A 22,094-nucleotide genomic window follows, 5' to 3' on the forward strand; every position below is an offset into this window, starting at 1 on the left:
TCTACGTAAAGTCTACGCAGTAAGTGACAGAAGTGAAAAGGCAACAAGAAATCAGAGATCTGGTTTGCAGAGGACACGATTCTTTATTTGACACCTACAGACCCCACCAGGAAGTTCTTAAGAACCATCAATAGTTTCAGCAGAGCAGCAGAACACAGACCCAACATAAAAGGAGACACAGAGTGCAGGCTGAAATTCAGTGATAGAACTATGGACCAAAACTTGTTACAGAAGCTGATGGAAGAGAGTCTGAGGACCAGGGCAGGGCACACAGCATCTCCCAGAGAGGAGAAAGAATAGGACCTGCATATTCATATGTTTAAACATCCAATTTTTATGAAATGACCCTTCCACACATTGCATTTGAATCAGGAGTGCTCACACAAGGCTTCCTATTTCAAGTTTAATCCACAGTGTGTTCTATTTCAAAGTGACAAAAAACTTTACGATTGCTCCTTGGTATTAAGAGGCCCAACTTATCTTCTTCCCTTCCTCTCACAATTTTATCTTTTAAAGGTAGGGTCTCTTCAAACAGAAAAAGCCTCAAACTTGCTATGTAACCAAGGCTAAGAACTTCCAATCCTCCTGCTTTCCCAACACTGGGATTATGAGAATGTATCACCAAACCAAGTGTAAGATGCTGGAGATAGAACTCTGTGCTAAAACTTCTGGGATGGAGCGAGCCAGGTTTGAATGTTAGATTGTCTCCCTCTTTTCTGTCTCGGAATGACCAATCTCTGTAACCGATCATCAAGACACCAGCATGCCACCAGAAGAATAAGTAAAGATTTTTACTCAGCAAGGCCCCAAAGTCGAATTCAACCAAGACTTTTCGTGTGCTTGCTACGAAAGCCTTGGAAAAACAATCATCCATGTAGCATTCGCCCCACAGAAGTGGCAAAACAGAAGAGGCCATCCTCTTAAATAACAGACTTTTATCTTGAGAACCTGCAGTTTCCATTTCCTTTCCTGTGACTGATACTCCACTTATGCTTCCCTAGTGCTTAGGCTCCTCTCTGTCGCTCATGGGGGGGGGGGGGGGGGAGTTTGGCATTGTCACCCAGAACAGCTCCCTGGGGTCAAGTACACAAGGACCAAAGGGGATGTTGTCATGACTCAGCAAGTTCATGAGAAGGAGTGGCCATTAAGCAGGCTGTGTGTGCACTGCTGAAGGTTTTGACTGTCCTTTCTCTGCTCAGGCAGGCAGTTGTCGGACCACTGCCAGTGTGTAACAGAGCCCGGATTCCTCTGCTCATCATGGGCCTTTAGAGTGGCATAGGGAAGAGGTTTCCTTCTTAGCCACTGCTGTAGGCACACAGAACCTATATGACATTGGAGCACATGTTATATGTGAGACTAATCAGTTTAAGACTTTTCCTTGAGTCAGACTTTTCATCATTTTGAGTAGGCTGTCCTCAGAAAATGATTCACCAGAACAAGAAGGCTATGTGGGTTAAAAAGAAGATCATGAGAGAGCTATCTGTCGTGTCTGGTTTCCACGTGTCTAGTATTCTATAATCTAAAAAGTTGCAGGCTGGGCGTGGTGGCGCACGCCTTTAATCCCAGCACTCCGGAGGCAGAGGCAGGCGGATCTCTGAGTTCGAGGCCAGCCTGGTCTACAAAGTGAGTTCCAAGACTTCTATTTCAGGCTCCATTCTAGAACATAGGTTCTTTTTGGTTTTTCATTTAGACTTACAGAACTCAGTCTCTTGAGATCATAATAGTAATAAATCATAAATCATAATAAACCTCCCTCTCTATTCGTCCCCCCCCAAAGACAAGGACTCTCCCCAGCCCCACGTGTGTCCTCCCAGACAGACACACGCACATCAGTCATATCACACTGAGTTTCTTATCAGTACATCAGTCACGACACGCCAAGTTTCTTATCAGTCTTTCTCAGGCACAGTTCTGACAAAGAAGGAAATACTGTTTGGTTCTGTGCCCGATCCAAACGTTAAGGTTAGCAGCACCCCTGGGTGAAGCATCTGACTAGGTGACAGTGGTGCCATGTCCCTAGCTCTGACAAACCTGAGTCTCTTGACATGGCCTGTGCTGAAGGGTTGTCCTGCCTTTGACCTAATGCCCTAAAATATGGTATAAGCAGAGATCCACTGTGACTGAGTCACAGTCACAGTGCAGGAGAAGAACCAAAGTCCTCATTGTCAGGTTTGAAGAAGAGAAGGGCTGTTTCCTCTAACTTCTAGTGGTTCACTAACACCATCCACAGCCTCCCAAGTGCTGATTGACAGGCTGGATCACTAAGATAGCTGAGGTTTGCTTTTGAGTGCCTGGTTTTGAAAAGGTAGGTCTCTCTCTCTCTCTCCAGCATGGAGATTAGGTAGACAAGGGCTTTCAGGGTGTGCCTCTTCTCACCCCAGGCACCCCCAGAACCCTGCATGCAGAGGCCACGTCCCCTCAGGGCATCATGTCGATGTCTGCACATTTCTGTACATCTTACTCACTCTGGAGTTCCTTTGGACTCCTTGTGGAGAAAACGAGGAAGCACACCAAATATCAGACATCTGTTAGCACTGGGACAAGAAAGAACATCCTCGGTGTGGGGCTTCCCTGTCTCTGGGGCTGACCTAAAGTCTCCAGGGCATCACAGAGCTGCTGAGACAAAAGCCTCAGGGCCTGAGCACTGGGTAGGAGAAAGGAGCTGGTGTTGCCTCTCCAGTTCAGCACAGACAGGCAGGACGGCAGGGCAGGGGGCTCCGTGCACATGGGACACTGCTGTCTCTCCCACCCTTCCTTCTTCTTTTCTGACATTAGAACTGTTCCCATTTGCCATTTCAGTGCTGTATCTCAGACTGGGAAAATCATTTTCCTAAAGCCAAGAGCCTTAAAGCCAACTCCTCAATCAGTACAACAGAGTGTGAGCTACACCTGGCAGGCAAATCAGTGTAAAGATGACAGAGACGAGAGGATTGTATGTCAGCTATGCAGCCTGTGCCTGGTGACTGGATTGTGCTGCACCAATGGAGTCTGTCCTTTTAATGGACTAATTTATTTTGATGACACAGGTCAGTGCCTCAAAATAGTCAAGCACAAGAATTGATGGGGACAATTCTTATAGATTCATCCTTTGTATCTCAATAAGGCAACTTGAGGACAAACATCTATGAACTTTCTGTCAGCAAGAAACCTGCCACGGTGAACACTCTCACCAGAACATAAGGTATTTCACAGGGAATGAGCAAGAAATTTAGTGTGGTTATCCTATCTGTAGTCAATGACTTTCCCAATCATATGCAGTATGCACAGCACCTTGTTGGGAACAGTTTCAACTTGTGGAAAAGCAGGTAGTGCTCAGCACTGCTCCCTAGCTAGGCAAGAATACACACAGTCAGCAAGTTCATACTAATTTATAGCTGTTTGCTGAGGAATTCTGTAAGTTGGTGTTGATAGTCAGTAGAGGGTTGAACAGTTCTGCATTATACATCCCCTAAGTAAAAGGAGTTTAATACTTGATATTTTATGCTATCTTAAATGTCCCTGGAAGTGAGCATCAGAAAAACATTGGAGGCTTTATTTTTGGTTCAAATTCACCAAAGACTACCAGTCAGCAAGTGTAATGTTTCCTGTCAGCCTTGCCTGGGATACAGAATGCATATATCAACCAAGTTACAGAGAAGAACTATAGATGAACGTTGTATCAGATACAGTGAAGGTTCAAGACTTCCAGAAAGGATAAGGTGCGGACCTGAGCGACTGTCAGTCCATAATGTGCTTTCCAGGCAACGTGAGGACCTGAACTGTAGGCCCAGAACCCAAGTATCAATAATGATGATGATGATAATAATAAAAATAAAGCAGGAAAGTTGTGCACACCTGTAATCCCAGCACTGGGAAGGACGAGACAGGCTGATCCCGTGTAGGTGCTGGCCAGCAACCATTACCAAAGGGGTGAGCTTCAAATCCAATGAAAGATTCTCCCAGAAAAACTGACTAAACACTGACACCTAAAGTTGATGACTGAGCTCCATACTTACATGCACAAACACACAAAAATGCAATGAGGTCAATGCATTTCAAAATTTCAATGGAAATATTGAGCCTTCACTGTTCCTAAAGACAGCTATATAATAAGGATATGGTGACCATGCTCCATGGTTCTTGGGGTATGCAAAAGAGCATGGATTCTGTGTGAGCAAATCAAACCAGAGAGCACTGCTACACTTTGGACATACCCGTGTTGAGAAGACTTTTCTGAGATACGAACTATAAGCCTAAAACTTTTTTCTTTCTCTCTGCAGAAGAAGGAAAAGGAGGAAGTGGCCTAGGATGTTGCCCTCTGATATTAAGAACTTTAAACAGCTTTGTCTAGGGATTTCCTCAAGGTAGACTCTGATCCAACTAGGCCAATGGTTGCTGATGCAGAAAATCCCTGGGAGGAGGTAGGCTTCACTACAACATGGTCATCCACTAAGGCTAAAGCTCCCTAAATAGAAAACACCCAAACAATCCACTGCTGGTACAAGATATAGAAGATGCATGTGAAGATGTAACTTGGGCCAGGGAAAGGATCATTTTAAAAGCTGTGGCTCCCAGCATATTGGCATCACCCTTCCAGGAAGGACAAGTGTTATTCTAGAGGACTCCTCCAGCATATCAACAGCAGCCTCTCTGGCAATAGAGAACACCATGCTAACAAGCCCAGGGAAGTCACCACTGAGTTCTGACTTGGAAAAATCTCGTGTAGAGGTCCTCATGAAGTCAGCAATCCACACACTTCCAGACATAGGTTAAGAATCATACAGTGAGCATTCTTTGGCCTTGAGCCTGTGCACTGGGCAGTTTTCACACTTGCAAAATCCAATGGAGGTTCAAGAGAAAACTGCTCAGTTCCATTCAGAAGGGAGAAATAAGCAAGAGGTACCAGGCCAGGGCAGCACTCTGTCCATGAGAACACCCAATGTTCTCGCAGTTGAGGTCTCAAGACTGCAGCTTTTCCAGGCTGCAGATGGACACTGATCAGCACGTAGTTTCTGGTTCTCAATAGATTGCCATACTCCTACACTGCCCCTTAGAGACTCTGTGTGAAGAGTTTCTCTTGAGACAGTCTCTGTGTTGGCCCTGAGACTGACTGCAGCACCCTTTGAAATCTAAGTGAAGTTCCTCTGGGCCAACAGCTCTTAGGAGAACTGGCCTAAGCATTGCCACGTCAGGCTTTCTTCAGGGAAGAAGCTCTGCAATTTTGGTAGTTTGGCTCAGCCTGTGTCTGAAAGGCACAGACCAGGGAAGCCATTTGTACAAGTCTCAGTCTGAGGCTAGAGACCTGATGACCCAGCCCAAGTCCACAACCCAGATTCTAGAGTCTAGCAGACCTGGAGTTCTGATGTCTAAGGACAGAAGAAGGGTGTGTCTGTCCTGGCAGAGTCACAGAGAAAATCTCATTTTTTTTCTGTTCGTTCCATGCAGCTCCTGCTGGCTGTATGATGTCCACCCATGTTAAGAGTGGGCCTTGCACAGAGCCCAGGCAACCACATACCAGTTTTCTTAGAAATTCCTCATGTTCACGTCCATAAATAATGTTCCATCCAGTCAGACTGACACTAAATTCCATGATCACGACATCCAGGAAGCTGTGGTCAGAGGTGGGAGAAGAGACTCTATGCCACATTGTGGTAGCATCAGGAAAGAGAGCATCATGGGAGAAATCCCAACAACTTAGCAGTTTTCTCGTGTTCTCATTTTATAACTGGATGTTTTAAACTAGCAACTTAGGAATTGAAAGAAGTATCATTCTGCCTAAGTAGAGGGTCCCACTCACATAAACATGGCACGCCACTGTTCTGCATAGCCACGGCATCAGTTAGATCACAGAGATAATAGGCTTGCTGGTCCTCTCTGAGCCACTTGGAAGTTCATCGCTGTCACTCTCCTTCCTAGAAATTCACACTAACCATGTATCAGTGGGAGCCGTGGGAGCGGAAATGGGTTTTCTCAGCTTTGTCACCTGGATAATAAAAGGAATAGAACATTTAAAATCTCAATTCTATGGTACCTTGAAGTTCCTTTACAATGAAACAGAGTGAAGACAAGCCAGGCCAGAGTACAGATTAAATAGGGATCATACAGGCAATGGAATATTCTGGCACATGCTACAGCCCAAATGAAGCTTGCAGACACGATTAGTGATTAGTGACAAGGCCAGGCAAATTAGTGAAAAGGGTGTACGTTACATGTTATTTGTATGAGACAGCTAGAACTGGCAAATTCATATAGAGACTGAAAGTAGTCCTGGGAGCTGTGAAGTGGGGAGAAGGAGAGTAATGTTAAATGGTCACAGACTTTCAGTTTAGAAGGATGAACTATGCTTAGGCACAGCTAACGGGACATTGTAGTCCCATTCATGCCTCTGCTGCATCTAGTCTGTGTGAGCACATTCCTCTGGATGTGTGAATGTAAGTGTGTATGTGTGCACACTCAGGTAAAGGCCTAGAATCACCCCTGAGAGTTCTTCTCGGGAGCCATCCAGCTTGCTTCTGGAGACAAATGTCTCTCAATGACCTGGAGCACAAGGAATGTAGTGTCCAATCAGCTGCAGATCTTCCTTCCTGTTTAAAGCTTTCTAGTTGCACTGACAAACACTGTCCGGGTAGCCCTTCTTTCCTATGGGTAATGGGGCTTCAACGCAAATGCTCAGGCTTGCATGATAAACTTACTCAGATAGCTCCCCAACCTATTTTTGTTTTTCTCAAAGAGTCTATTGCCTTGAACCCATGATCGTCCTGCCTCAGTCTCAGAAGCCCAACCTCCATTTGAGACAGCAAATATAAACACGTAACAGGACAACTGTTAGGTTACCTGTCAAAATTACCCACATCAGCCAAGGGTAGAAACCACTGAATTCTCAAAGAGCTACAACATCAAAAAGATGTCAACCATAAGACAGAGTTCTGGGGAGGAGGAGATGACTCGGTGCTTAAGAGCTCCCACTCTGCAGGCATGAGGACCTGAGTTCAGATCTCAGCACCCAGGGAACAACTCCAGTGGCCCGTGTGCACCTGTGGTTAGGCACTGAACAAGGTAGAGACAGGAGGATTCTAAGCCTAGCAGAAAACAAAACAAAACAAAAAACAAAACAATAGCTCTGTGATAGCTGATTCTTGGTTGTCTCCTTGACTACTGCTGGAATTAACTAAAATCCAGGCAACTGGGTACACCTGTGAGGGATTTTTCTTAATTAATTATCATTTTATGTAGGAAGATCCAACCTAAATACAAAACTTTTGAGGTGGGAAGATCCACTTTAAATCTGAGCCACATCTTCTTCTGGTGGCAGCCTATCTAGAAGACATGGAAGAAGGAATATTTAGCTCTTTGCCTGCTTGCTCTTGCTGGCAAGTTTATTTCTCCACTAGCATTAAAGCCTATTTCTTTGGTATTGCAGTATGTACTGAAGACAACCAGCCTCATGGGCTGAACAACTACTGGATCTTGGATGTTTTCCCTTGGTACATAGCCATTGGTGGACTAGCTGAACTAAATACAGCCTGTTAAGTCATTCTAATAAATTATTTATAGATAGAGATGGATGGATGGATAGATAGATTAGATAGATAGATAGATAGATAGATAGATAGATAGATAGATAGATAGATAGATAGATAGATAGATAGATAGAAGCAGAGAGAGGCAGGCAGGTGGGTAGACATACAGACAGACATTCTATAAGTTCTGTTCCTCGAGAGAACTCTGACTAACTTTCAAGTTCACGAAGGAGACCTGCCTAAGAGAAACAGGGAAAGAGTTATAAAGCAGGACACACAATGACCTCTTCATAACACACACACATAGGCACAGGCACATATGCAAAATACAATTTTTGTACAAATAAAAATTCTTTAAAAAGCACGTGTCCCACTTACCTCTGCTTCACAGAAGTGCTCAGTGCATGACAGAACAACAACCAACTTAGGGTCTTCATTTTTTTTTTCACATTTTTAAAGAAAAGATCCAAAGGAGAAAAACATTCTTCTGGAACATTTGTCATTTCAAGACTTTCTGTCAAAGAGTGAAGAGAGAACAAGCCTGCGTAAAGGTCAGCAGAGATGGCATTTGTCATTCTTACAGAAGACATGGGTTTCATCCCCAGCACCCATGTGGTGGTTCCTGACCATCCATTGCTCCAGTTCCAGGGGACCTAATGCTTTTTTTCTCACTTCTGTGAGCACCAACCACACGGGCAAAGCATTTCATACAAAAGTAAAATGGATAAATCTAATGAATGATTAGTCTTTTAAAAAGTCCTGTCTTAAACATTTTATCCTAAAACAAAAGGATATACCTTCTTCTCAGCACCTCATGGTACCTTCTCCAAAATTGACCACATAATTGATCACAAAATGAGCCTCAACATATACAAAAATATTGAAATTGTCCCATGCATCCTATCAGATCACCATGGACTAAGGCTGATCTTCAATAACAAAATAAATAATAGAAAGCCAACATTCACGTGGAAACTGAACAACATTCTTCTCAATGATAACTTGGTCAAGGAAGGAATAAAGAAAGAAATTAAGGACTTTTTGGAGTTTAATGAAAATGAAGCCACAACATACCCAAACTTATGGGACACAATGAAAGCATTCCTAAGAGGAAAACTCATAGCTCTGAGTGCCTCCAAAAAGAAACTAGAGAGAGCACACATTAGCAGCTTGACAACACACCTAAAAGCTCTAGAACAAAAGGAAGCAAATTCACTCAAGAGGAGTAGAAGGCAGGAAATAAACTCAGGGGTGAAATCAACCAAGTGGAAACAAGAAGAACTATTCAAAGAATCAACCAATCAAGGAGCTGGTTCTTTGAGAAAATCAACAAGATAGATAAACCCTTAGCCAGACTCACTAGAGGGCACAGGGAAAGCATCCTGATTAACAAAATCAGAAATGAAAAGGGAGACATAACAACAGATCCTGAAGAAATCCAAAACACCATCAGATCCTTCTACAAAAGGCTATACTCAACAAAACTGGAAAACCTGGATGAAATGGACAAGTTTCTAGACAGATACCAGGTACCAAAGTTGAATCAAGATCAGGTTAATGATCTAAACAGCCCGATATCCCCCAAAGAAATAGAAGCAGTCATTAATAGTCTCCCAACCAAAAAAAGCCCAGGACCAGATGGGTTTAGTGCAGAGTTCTATCAGACCTCCAAAGAAGACCTAATTCCAGTTCTTCACAAACTATTCCACAAAATAGAAACGAAAGGTACTCTACCCAACTCATTCTATGAAGCCACAATTACTCTGGTACCTAAACCACAAAAAGACCCAACAAAGATAGAGAACTTCAGACCAATTTCCCTTATGAATATCGATGCAAAAATCCTCAATAAAGTTCTTGCTAACCGAATCCAAGAACACATCAAAACAATCATCCATCCTGACCAAGTAGGTTTCATCCCAGGGATGCAGGGATGGTTCAATATACGGAAATCCATCAACATAATCCAGTATATAAACAAACTCAAAGACAAAAACCACATGATCATCTCGTTAGATGCTGAGAAAGCATTTGACAAAATCCAACACCCATTCATGATAAAAGTCTTGGAAAGATCAGGAATTCAAGGCCCATAACTAAACATGATAAAAGCAATCTACAGCAAACCAGTAGCCAACATCAAAGTAAATGGTGAGAAGCTGGAAGCAATCCCACTAAAATCAGGGACTAGACGAGGCTGTCCACTCTCGCCCTACCTATTCAACATTGTACTTGAAGTCCTAGCCAGAGCAATTAGACAACAAAAGGAGATCAAGGGGATACAAATTGGAAAGGAAGAAGTCAAAATATCACTTTTTGCAGATGATATGATAGTATATATAAGTGACCCTAAAAATTCCACCAGAGAACTCCTAAGCCTGATAAACAGCTTCAATGAAGTAGCTGGATATAAAATTAACTCAAACAAGTCAATGGTCTTTCTGTACACAAAGGATAAACAGGGTGAGAAAGAAATTAAAGAAGCAACACCCTTCTCAATAGTCACAAATAATATAAAATACCTTGGCGTGACTCTAACTAAGGAAGTGAAAGATCTGTATGATAAGAACTTCAAGTCTCTGAAGAAAGAAATTAAAGAAGATCTCAGAAGATGGAAAGATCTCCCATGCTCATGGATTGGCAGGATCAACATTGTAAAAATGGCTATCTTGCCAAAAGCAATCTACAGATTCAATGCAATCCCCATCAAAATTCCAACTCAATTCTTCAACGAATTAGAAAGGGCAATCGGCAGATTCATCTGGAATAACAAAAAACCTAGGTTAGCAAAAACTCTTCTCAAGGATAAAAGAACCTCTGGTGGAATCACCATGCCGGACCTAAAGCTGTACTACAGAGCAATTGTGATAAAAACTGCATGGTATTGGTATAGTGACAGACAAGTAGACCAATGGAACAGAATTGAAGTCCCAGATGAACCCATACACCTATGGTCACTTGATCTTTGACAAGGGAGCTAAAACCATCCAGTGGAAGAAAGACAGCATTTTCAACAAATGGTGCTGGCACAACTGGCAGTTATCATGTAGAAAAATGTGAATTGATCCATTCCTATCTCCTTGTACTAAGGTCAAATCTAAGTGGATTAAGGAACTCCACATAAAACCAGAGAGACTGAAACTTATAGAGGAGAAAGTAGGGAAAAGCCTCGAAGATATGGATACAGGGGAAAAATTCCTGAATAGAACAACAATGGCTTGTGCTGTAAGATCGAGAATCGATAAATGGGACCTCATAAAATTGCAAAGCTTCTGCAAGGCAAAATAAACCGTCAATAAGACAAAAAGGCCACCAACAGATTGGGAAAGGATCTTTACCTATCCCAAATCTGATAGGGGACTAATATCCAATATATATAAAGAACTCAAGAAGGAGGACTCCAGAAAATCAAATAACCCCATTAAAAAATGGGGCTCAGAGCTGAACAAAAAATTCTCACCTGAAGAATACCGAATGGCTGAGAAGCACCTGAAAAAATGTTCAACATCCTTAATCATCAGGGAAATGCAAATCAAAACAACCCTGAGATTCCACTTCACTCCAGTCAGAATGGCTAAGATCAAAAATTCAGGTGACAGCAGATGCTGGCAAGGATGTGGAGAAAGAGGAACACTCCTCCATTGTTGGTGGGATTGCAAGCTTGTACAACCACTCTGGAAATCAGTCTGGCGGTTCCTCAGAAAATTGGACATAGTACTACCGGAGGATCCCGCAATACCTCTCCTGGGCATATATCCAGAAGATGTCCCAACCGGTAATAAGGACACATGCTCCACTATGTTCATAGCAGCCTTATTTATAATAGCCAGAAGCTGGAAAGAACCCAGATGCCTCTCAACAGAGGAATGGATACAGAAAATGTGGTACATTTACACAATGGAGTACTACTCAGCTATTAAAAAGAATGAATTTATGAAATTCCTAGCCAAATGGATGGACCTGGAGGGCATCATCCTGAGTGAGGTAACCCAATCACAAAGGAACTCAAATGATATGTACTCACTGATAAGTGGATATTAGCCCAGAAACTTAGGATACCCAAGATATAAGATACAATTTGCTAAACACATGAAATTCAAGAGGAACGAAGACCAAAGTGTGGACACTTTGCCCCTTCTTAGAAATGGGAACAAAACACCCATGGAAGGAGTTACAGAGACAAAATTTGGAGCTGTGACGAAAGAGTGGACCATCTAGTGATTGCCATATGCAGGGATCCATCCCATAATCAGCTTCCAAACGCTGACACCATTGCATACACTAGCAAGATTTTGCTGAAAGGACCCAGATATAGCTGTCTCTTGTGAGACTATGCCGGGGCCTAGCAAACACAGAAGTGGATGATTACAGTCAGCTATTGGATGGGTCACACGGCCCCCAATGGAGGAGCTAGAGAAATTACCCAAGGAGCTAAAGGGAACTGCAACCCTATAGGTGGAACAACAATATGAACTAACCAGTACTCCGGAGCTCTTGTCTCTAGCTGCATATGCATCAAAAGATGGCCTAGTAGGCCATCACTGCAAAGAGAAGCCCATTGGACTTGCAAACTTTATATGCCCCAGTACAGGGGAACCCCAGGGCCAAAAAGGGGGAGTGGGTGGGTAGAGGATTGGGGGGGTGGGTATGGCAGACTTTTGGGATAGCATTGAAAATGTAAACTAGGAAAATACCTAATTAAAAAAAAAAAGAAATGCTGCATAAAAAAAAAAAGTCCTGTCTTAGTTTTCTATTGCTGAGATTAAATGCCGTGATGGAGGCGACTTAGTGAAGAACCATTCAGTCTGGGGCTCATGGTGTTCCGTGTATAGTATGGCAGCAGGCATGGCGTTGGTGCGGTAGCCAAGAGCTTATATTTGATTCCTAAGAAGCAGCGAGAGAGAACTCCCTGGAAATGGTACCGGCTTTAGAAACCTCAACCAACACTGGCACAGCTCCTCCAACAAGATCACATTTCCTACTCCTTTGCAAACTGTTCTACCAACATTTCAACTGTCTGAGCCCACAGGAGGCATTATTTAATCCACCACACTATGCTTTTATTCCTGCCCTGTGTGATGAACACACAATGACACAAACTCGCAGTACAGTTTTGACTCTCCCAGAAGCTCCATTCCAGTCTCTCTTCCAGAGCTTGGAAGAAAGAAAACGCACTTTCCAGAAGGTGTGTCGTAGGAGGGTGGGGGACACTGTATGTATCACACATGGGCATATGTGGATACACTGTCATCCGCATGTGTGTAGAGGGCAAACAGGATGCCCGGTGTCTTCCTCTGCTGCTATCCATCTATGGCTTGACATAATTTCCCACTGAAAGAAAAGCTCATCATTTTGGCTAGGCTGGCTGGTCAGAAAGCTCTCAGAGTCTACCTGTCTCCTCCATCAACCTCTATGCTAGGGTTATAGAAACATTTAGCCATGCCTGGCTATTTACAAAGGTGCTGGCTATTCAAACTGAGGTCATTATGCCAACATAGCAAGTATTCTCAGCCCTGTCCTATCTCGCAGACTTAATTAGGGATTTTTGAGGCAAGTCTAACCCTGTAGTTCGGATTGGCCTGGAACTTACCAGGCAAACCAGGTTGGATTTCAAGCTGTGATACTCTGCCTTCGAAGTGCTGGAATTACAAAGAGTATCCCATCTCCAGCCTTGGTAAATTTACACACACACACACACACACACACACACACACATTGTACTTACCTGCTTCTTTGTGGCCATAACCTGAATAAGTAGAGAATGTCAACATTAAAAACAGAGATAGAAAATAAATTCCTACTTATCTATATCTTAGCACCTAATTCCATTTTACAAATGTTCGTGTTTATAATTTTCATTGAATTTCCTTTGACACAGAAGAATGAACTAGTTATGCTCTACTCCAACGAAGCCAACACACTGACACATTGAAACACAGTATCAAAAATGTTATTTGTTCATTATATTAGAGGACTACCTACACTGGTTTTTTTTCCCTAAAATTACATGAAGGTAGATCTTACTGGTCTGTGAGACTCAGTCCTGGTTAGTAACATAATATCACACAGCCACTTTACTCTCAGAAGGCTAAATGGAGTGCAACCTAATTGAGAACTGGCATTCTACCAGGGGAGTTTACATTTCTGAAAGAATCCTGAATTAACTTCCACTTACCTTTCACAAAGGAACTTTGAAAACAGCAAAATGAGCCCCAGGTATCTGCTGTCCACTGGAGATAGTCTTTCCACCTGTTACAGAGGACTGTTGTTGGCCAAATTGCTTGTTACCCTTGTCCTCTTCGGGGAATGAACGTGTCTTTATGATCAGAGTCAAGCCCAAAAGCACATCTCATCTCTGTCTGCCCCTTTCCACTCTACCCTCTAACAACACCTCTACTTTCCTTCTTCCTGTTTCCCCATCTTAAAAATACAAGGCAACAAAACAGTGTAGTGATCTCCAAAAATAAGCAATACCCCAAACCAGGGATGGCCAGAACTTCTGTATGCCTGATTAAAACTCAGCCTGAAATCAAATACAAAGGTGACATGAAGGACACAAGGAGCAGGACAGAGATGATGGCAGAGGGAGAAAGAAAGGGAGGGTGGCAACAAGACATGGGACTGGAGACAGAGGAAAGACACGTAGTATTTTCTCACATGTGGAACCTTAATATACACACACACATATATATACACGGAGCAGGTTGAAAATTGGTGGATGGAAATCAGTGGGAGGTGCAAGGACACAAAGAAGAATAGTGGGGGAGTATATGTGAGCTAAGCATGCATGAAAATTGTGTACATTAAAATATGAAACCTTGTGTTCTGCTTCCTAACTAAAATTATTAATGGAAGCACTTTGGAGTATTGCACTCTGGCTGTAAGAGCCCAAGTCCTACCCTAGTCACTCCACATTGTTCTAATCTTCACACCGCTGACATTAATTCAATCACCAGAAATCTCCGTGTTCTTCCAGGAATAGACAACCTGAACTGCACAGTCACCCTAGGGATCACCGTGGAGAGTAAGAGCTGAGTCAGTTTCTGTAGATAAATGACAACTAAGCAGGGGTCGTTCTGTATACCAGCACAGAAAATAAGGATCGAGTGTCAAGACAGGGCTATGAGAAGCCCAGGGGCCCAGACCCAGACAGGGCTATGAGAAGCCCAGGGGCCCAGACCTTTTTTTGGGGGGGCGGGGGGGTGTTGAGACAGGGTTTCTCTGTGTAGACCAGGCTGGCCTCGAACTCAGACATCCGCCTGCCTCTGCCTCCCAAGTGCTGGGATTAAAGGCATGCGCCACCACGCAGGGCAGACCATCAGAATCTTATGTTACAAGCCGGGTTTGCTTTTTTTTTTTTTTTTTTTTTTTTCCTCTTAAAGCCGTGTCCCAGTTTCAACTGCATTTCAGTTTAACTACAAAGAAATAGATTGTAAGGAAAAGAGAGTAGATAAATGAACATTGCCGGGCGTGGTGGCGCATGCCTTTAATCCCTGCACTGGGGAGGCAGAAGCAGGCCGATTTCTGAGTTCGAGGCCGGACAGCCAGGGCTATACAGAGAAACCCTGTCTCGAAAAAAAAAAAAAAAGAACATCTGTAGGACTCATCTGCAAGCACGTCAGACAAGTTCTGCACCCGGACGCCGAAGATGACAAACTGACAGACATTAAATATATTCAGGGAATAAAACTAGGTCTTACCAACGTATGAGAAGACGAAAGGACAGTCTGGGCATCCCTGGCTTCAAGTATTTCTTATTTGTGAAGATAAGCCACGAAGGCAGGGTGTCTCCAATTCAGACTGATCCCTCATAAGGTCAGCACCTAAACAACAAACAGCTTTAGGACTGTGAAACCCTGGGTTCAAGGGGCGACTCAATACCGGCAGCCCCACCCACCCTGCGCCCTTCTGCGCTGCCCGAGCTCCACAGACTGAGACCTGCCTGGACAAACCTGAGACCCCAGAATGTGGGAAGGCAGCACAGGGGCCTCTGGGAGACAGAGGGTAGAGAGGTCCCAGAGACTTATGGCTGCAGAGGCAGCAGGAAAAGCCGAGGCCAGAACCATAACCCCGAGCTTTCTTCCTTCCAGAGTGAGGCACGTCCAGCGACCCATGTCCCCACTGTGACAACCACAGTAATGATGTTTCTGGCTCATATGGACGCTGAGATACCGCCCACCTGACGCGGAGCAGCCCTAACGGCAAGAACGGCAACCTCTTAGAACAAGAGTCCTCGAGACGCAGAATGCCAACCGACCAAGCTCAAATCTCGCGCCTCGCTATAGCGCTGGCTATAACGCGTGCACAAACGGCCCACCGTGATGATATATCAAGGAGCCCACGAAATTGGAGATTGGTCAGCAAACCTTTGGTTCCATAGCACCATCTGTAGCTCAAGGACGGTAGTTCAGGCATGCTTGGTAGTGTGTCCATTGCTCAGATATAGCTCTAATTACTCAATATAGAGGAGGTGGGTCTGCGGGGGAAGTGGAGGGGGTAGTTCAATTCTCCTTCCACCCCTACGCAGACACACCTGTCCTTTATGACATTCTCAGTCATCATCAATTTTATATATTGTCCATAAGTATTTATTCTACACATGTGTACCCTTTATCTACCCAAAAGCAATGTTACACACACTATACATTTCTCCATATTTTTCCGTGTGTGTGTATATGTATATATATATATATATATATATATATATATATATATATATATATATATATACATACATATACACATTTCTCCATATGTGTGTGTATATGTGTATACTTTTATTCACTTTAGTTTTAAAAGCCACAGAACACTTTGCTAACTATAATCAACATACCTAAAGGTGCTATAGTTTAACCTGTACAATATTGACATACCTATACCTAATTTAGAGGTTTCTATTTGCTTCGGTTGTGATTTTCATTTTCTGCTACAGAAAGTGCTGCGTGCACATCATCGTAAGTGAAGACTATATCTAAATTGCTAAATATGGAATTCCTAGAGTGAAAGAAATGAACTTTTTTTTTTCAGAAACACTATCCAACTGTCTACCAAAAATTCTCTCAGCTCATCCTTCCAGTCTCAGTTTTGCGGGTATCACACACCGGGTGTCTTCACAGCTGTGGACAGCATGGCTGTCTGTTTTAGCCAATATCAAAAATAACAGAGCAGAAACGGAGCTCAGGGCCAAGCTTTCCACCCAGTGTTATGCACAAAGGGCCATGGCTAATGTCTGAATTCATTCACATAAGGAAGCCTAGATGACAGCATGTCTAAAGTTACAACAGTGGCCGAGGCTTGTTTCAAGCTGGAATGCACAAACTTATGATAGGACTTTCTAAACCCCGAGACCAGGGCCAAAAGATAACCTGCTCCTGACTTGAACCTAAACCCAAACCCAGGACCAAGAAAAAGAATCCCACCAATTCCTGAGCTTGCCCAACATTGGGCCACAGAATCCCACCAATCCCTAAGCTTGTCCCCCCAAATCCCACCAATCCCAAGGTCACCCTGGAAAGCTCTACCCGCCGCCCCCGCCCCCACCTCCTATCCAACTCAATTCCCTGCTGCATATTGTTAGCATTTTGTCTAGGCTCCGCCCCACAGTTGCTTGGCAACAGCTAGGTGTGCCTGACTCTATAAAAGGGGCTGCTTGCCCCACCCTCTCTAGCCTTCTTGCTCTAGCTCTCTCCTCTCACTCCTTTCCCCCTGTCTCCCCATTCTCCCCTCCATGCCTCCATGTGCTCATGACCAGCCTCTACTCATTCTCTCTCTCTCTCTCTCTCTCTCTCTCTCTCTCTCTCTCTCTCTCTCTCTCTCTTTCTCTCTCTCTTTGTGCCTCTCTCTGTCTCTACTCCCTCAACTTCCCTCCCCACGCTCTAAATAAACTCTATTCTATACTATACACTATATGGTCCCTCAAGGGGTAGGGATGCTTCAGCAAGGGCCTGCAGAGGCCCCCCTTCCCCCACACCCGATTGCACATCCACCAAACATATTCTTCTCTCCTTATCTTTTTATAAAACACAACACATGTTGCCCAAGCAAAGGCAGCTCCTGGGTTTTTCCCTCCCACTAAATCTCTTGTGTGCGGTAGGCTGTGCTGTCTGACTTGGCTGTATTCCTTGGCTCCAGATTGCCAGCCTACCTTTCCCAGCAGAGCTGTAACACTTGCATCCGGGGAAACCTTCCTCAAAGCAGAGCAGCACTGTAATGGTTCTGCTAGGGAAACCTTCCTCTGCATGAGCAGAGATGTTACACTTGCACTGGGGCCCCATCCTCCCATCCTCCCATCCTCCCATCCTCCCATCCTCCCATCCTCCCATCCTCCCATCCTCCCATCCTCCTCCCATCCTCCCATCCTCCCATCCTCCCATCCTCCCATCCTCCTCCCATCCTCCCATCCTCCCATCCTCCCATCCTCCTCCCATCCTCCCATCCTCCCATCCTCCCATCCTCCCATCCTCCCATCCTCCCATCCTCCTCCCATCCTCCCATCCTCCCATCCTCCCATCCTCCCATCCATCCTCCCATCCTCCCATCCTCCCATCCTCCCATCCTCTGACCCTGAAACAGAATTGTAACACTTCCACTGGGGAAGCCCTTTCCCTCACAGCTGTAACAATTACAAGGTTTACCTTTCAGTTTGAAATTTCTGAAAGCAGTTTACATACACTGTTACTATTTTTCACAATTTGAACTCTGGATAAAGTGACAGAAAAGTCAGTTATTGAATGAATGAGTGAATGAATGGGCAAGAGACACTAACTATAACATTTTGGGCACAATCACATCCTAATAAATTTTAAAAACCATTTGCATTTACAATTCTGAAAATTCTCCCAGTGCCAGGGGTGGTGGCACGCACTTTTAATTCTAGCACTTGGGAGTCAGAAGCAGGTAGATCTCTATGGGCTCAAGGCTAGCCTAGTGTACATAGTAAGTCCCATGTCTGTCAGGACTACATAGTAAGACCTTGTCCCCTCACCCCCGCCACACATAATTCTCCCATAATTAAAAGTAGACCAATATTTTCAATATTGCTAATTGGAAGAAAGAAACCAATTCAGAGCACGTATTTTGTTGGCCTATGCTAAGGCATGCTCCAGATTGACTTTACATTGTAAACATTCTTGTCAGGCAGTGGTGGCACATGCCTTTGGTTCCAGCACCCAGGAGGCAGAGGCAGACAGATCTCTGTGAGTTTGAGGTTAGCCTGGTCTACAAAACAAGTTCCAGGACAGCCAAGGCTACCCAAAGAAATCTTGTCTCGAAAAAAAAATTATAAAATATTCTTTGGAACATATTGGAATGTGTTGATTTGTAGCCCAATGGGAAAATAGTACAGATACTTATTAACATGAAGGTGTACAAGCGTGGCATAACCATCAGAAACTTCAAAATTAAAACCATCTTTGTCCTGTTTCAGTTTTAATCAACTTAACACAAATCTAGACATATCAAGGAAGAAGTCATCTTAATTGAGAACATTCCTCCATAAGATTGGACTGTAGGTAAAACTGAGACATTTTCTTCAATAGTGATTGAAGCAAGAAGGTCCAGCCCACTGTGACCAGTGTTACCACTAGACATGACATGTGGTCCTGGGGTACATAAAAAAGCAGTCTAAGTAAATTACAGGGAACAAGGCAGTAAGTGGCACCTTAGTGGATTCAGCTTCAGATCCTGCTTCCAGGTTAGTGCTGTGATTGGTGATGAAGAAAATCACCGTGGGGAAGGGGCCCTGGTGCAGCACCGTCATCTACAAAGGCTGAAGCCTCTTCAGTAGGAACCGCACCTTTCAAGCCACCACTGGGTGTGGCCCAGAGGAAGCCTCTGAGGACTTAGCCCCCAGCACAGTCAGCATCAGCCACTCAGCCTGGGGAAAGTGGGATGGCAACAAGGCCAGGTAAGTCACCACGGGTTCCCGACTTGGAAAAGACTTGTGTAGAAGTGGTCCCCATTGCGTCTGGGTCAGCCACGCAGGAGTGGTGAGATGGCAGCTCACGGGTAAGGTGAGGCAGTGCTGAAGTCTGGAGCATCGAGCACCACAGAGAAGACAGTGTCCCTTCTTGAAACTTCCTAAAGTATTGGCTGATCCTTGTCTTATCTTGAATGTGCCAAAACTTTTTGAAAGAGGAAGAGCTTCAAATCAAATCGCCATGCTCTGCCTCAACTAGACACAGGTGCCAATCTTCCCCAGCTGTGAGCCTGCGCACTCGGCAATCCGAGCTTGTGAAATACAATGGACGTTCAGGAGTAAGATGATCCGTTCCATTTCATAAGGAAGAGATAAGCAGGGAGAGGATGAGTGGTCCCGGCTAAGTCAAGACCGTGTCACCACGGTTTTGATGCGCTCAGTCCACTAGCTGCTCTCACAGCTAGAGTCTCAATCCTGCAGCTGTCGAGAGCTGTGAGTGCACACTGGTCACCCTGCAGTTCCAGGGTCTCATGAAGTTACCCCAGTCCTATAGCACTGCCCTAGAGGGGACACTCTGTAGAACTCTGTCCCCAATGTCAAGTCTCTATGTGGGTCCCCTGGTTGTCGGCAACATTCTTTCAACTCCAAGTGAAGTTTCTCATGACCTCACAGCTCTTAGGCAACTGGCCTACCTGGCTGAGCGTTCTCACAACAGGTAGTTTGTCTCAGTCCATGTCTGAAGGCACAGACCAAGGAAGCCACATATTTCAGTCTCAGTCTGAAGTGAGAGCCTTAGCAATCCAGGGAAACACAAGTCCACACCTCAGAATCCAGAGGCCAGCAGGCCAGAGTTCTGAAGTAAGGACAGAGGACTAGACCATATTTGTCCCAGGAGAGACACATAGGCAATCTCTGTCTCTCAGCCCGTTTGCCCAGTGCAGTTCCCATCTGCTGCACAGTACCCACCCATGTTGAAAGTGGACCTTGCCTGTTCAGCCCATGCACCTGATCACAAGTTTCCTTAGAAACCCCATGGTTACATCCAGAAATGATGCTCCATCCTGTCAGGCTGATAATAAAGTTCATTGCCACTGCTCCCAGTCAGCTGTGGCCAGATATTGGAGAGCAGATGTTATGCCCCTTAGTACATATCCAGAATTGAGGGGCTCAGTGAGGGAATCCCAGTGACTTAGCATCTCTCTACTAGACTGTCAGGTCTCAGAGTCCTGGAGACAACTGGCCCTGGTGTCTCACAATTACCTGTTTTCCACGACAGTTGTGACTATCAAAGCCCTGTGCCCTGTGGTCACTTCTTGTGATTTGAGTGCACCATTTCTTCATTCTGCCTGTAAGAATAGCCATAGAGAACAGAAAAGCTCAGTGCAGTGTCCTCCTTGGAACAGGGATAAAGCAATGGGAACCCCTTTGTGATGTGAGACTGTTTCTTCTCCCTTAGAGTCCCATGACTGTCAGAGAACATATCCAGGACTCCACTCTGCTTGGATAGCTCTGTGGAAGAAACTGATGGATGGCAAGGTCTGTGCACGATGAATTTGATGAGTTAGTGTGGCTGCTTTTCAGAGTCCCTTAATTGGCCAATGTGTTTTAATGCTATGGTTAGAAAATTCTCCTTCTAGTGACGAGTGGTCACTAATCCCAGGCACTGGCAATCTGGAGCTAGAGGCTTTTGTCACATCTAAGATACATAGTGAGTTACAGGCTGTTTTATTTTAACTGAAAAAGTCACATATACCTATGAATACATGATGCTTTGAGATATGTAAATATTATGGAATGCTAAATCAACTATAATGGTGAATTATTAATTTATATTTTTCTTTCTATATGGGAAGACCACTAAATTTTTATCTGCACACTGGGCATGGTAACTCACATCTGTATTGCAGAACTTAGGCTGCTGGAGCAGGAGGTCTAATGTGAGTTCCAGACCAGCCTAGGTTATTGAGTAAGATCATGTCTATAAATAAATAGATAGATAAAGCCTGTCTCAGCAATTTCTAAGTATGTGGTACATTAATTTTGAACTCCATGTTATACTAAAAATCCCTTGATCTTACAAAGAACTACAGAGTCTCCACACAATCGTGTTGACCCCTGCTCATCTGCAATGCTGGGGAGGAGTCAACTGTGAAGGTCTAGTGGTTCATCAGGGCTGCACATGTCTCAGTGCTTGGAGAGAAGATGTTAAAACTCCTTGGCCTTCCTTCCCTGGTGGACCAGGCACAGCAGCTATGTTCACTGGGAATCCTTGACTTATGTTGTCTTCTCGGACCCATCCAGCCCAGACAGCCTTCCTGTCCAGCGTCAATTTACACACATATTTTTGCATGTCAGAAGATTCTGTCCAAATCAGTCACAGTGGTGTTTGCTCCCAAATACAAACAATGGGAGTAATGGATGCAGTTCTGGGAGGTGGAAGGGCTAAAGGGCTCTGTGGGGAAGACCTTAGAAAACCAACTCCGCAGACCGTCTTCACTGGCTGCTCCAAAAGCCTTCTTTTAAGTCACATATTTGGAGACACACAACCTAGTCTTTGGAAGATACCTTAACAATGTTTCTGGTTTTCTAAGAAAAGCCATCAAGAAATCTCAAGTATTTGATGCAGATGACAGGGACTTCCACACCACACACAGAATCCACATGCCAGTTCTTTTCAT

At 44.3% G+C, this 22,094-nt stretch overlaps 1 protein-coding gene, 1 long non-coding RNA gene and 2 other non-coding genes across 5 annotated transcripts in view; 1 reads left to right on the top strand and 3 right to left on the bottom strand.

The window, feature by feature from the left end:
- Positions 1 to 803: 803 nt before the first annotated feature.
- Positions 804 to 877, bottom strand: Mir7232 (microRNA 7232). The gene has a single exon (NR_106091.1). It is a non-coding gene; the product is annotated as a microRNA 7232 (primary transcript).
- Positions 878 to 1,812: 935 nt separating this feature from the next.
- Mir468 (microRNA 468) lies at positions 1,813 to 1,890 on the bottom strand. Its single transcript, NR_030151.1, has one exon. It is a non-coding gene; the product is annotated as a microRNA 468 (primary transcript).
- Positions 1,891 to 5,678: 3,788 nt separating this feature from the next.
- Positions 5,679 to 16,014, bottom strand: 1700009C05Rik (RIKEN cDNA 1700009C05 gene). Its single transcript, NR_046040.1, has 6 exons — positions 15,866 to 16,014; positions 15,200 to 15,322; positions 13,675 to 13,748; positions 13,225 to 13,245; positions 7,878 to 8,013; positions 5,679 to 5,962 (listed from the first exon to the last, which is right to left on the bottom strand). It is a non-coding gene; the product is annotated as an RIKEN cDNA 1700009C05 gene (long non-coding RNA).
- The window catches only part of Gcfc2 (GC-rich sequence DNA binding factor 2), a 48,537-nt gene continuing 42,218 nt past the window's right edge, over positions 15,776 to 22,094 (top strand). Inside the window, exons 1-2 of one of the 2 annotated variants that reach the window (XM_030255482.1) lie at positions 15,776 to 15,855; positions 20,873 to 20,952. The gene's annotated coding sequence lies outside the window, so the exon portion shown is untranslated. Of the gene's footprint in view, positions 15,856 to 20,860; positions 20,953 to 22,094 lie in introns of those variants that run through there. The other variant, XM_030255481.1, reaches the window with a different exon arrangement.

Source organism: Mus musculus, chromosome 6, assembly GCF_000001635.26.
Source record: "Mus musculus strain C57BL/6J chromosome 6, GRCm38.p6 C57BL/6J".
NCBI classification, from domain to species: domain Eukaryota; kingdom Metazoa; phylum Chordata; class Mammalia; order Rodentia; family Muridae; genus Mus; species Mus musculus.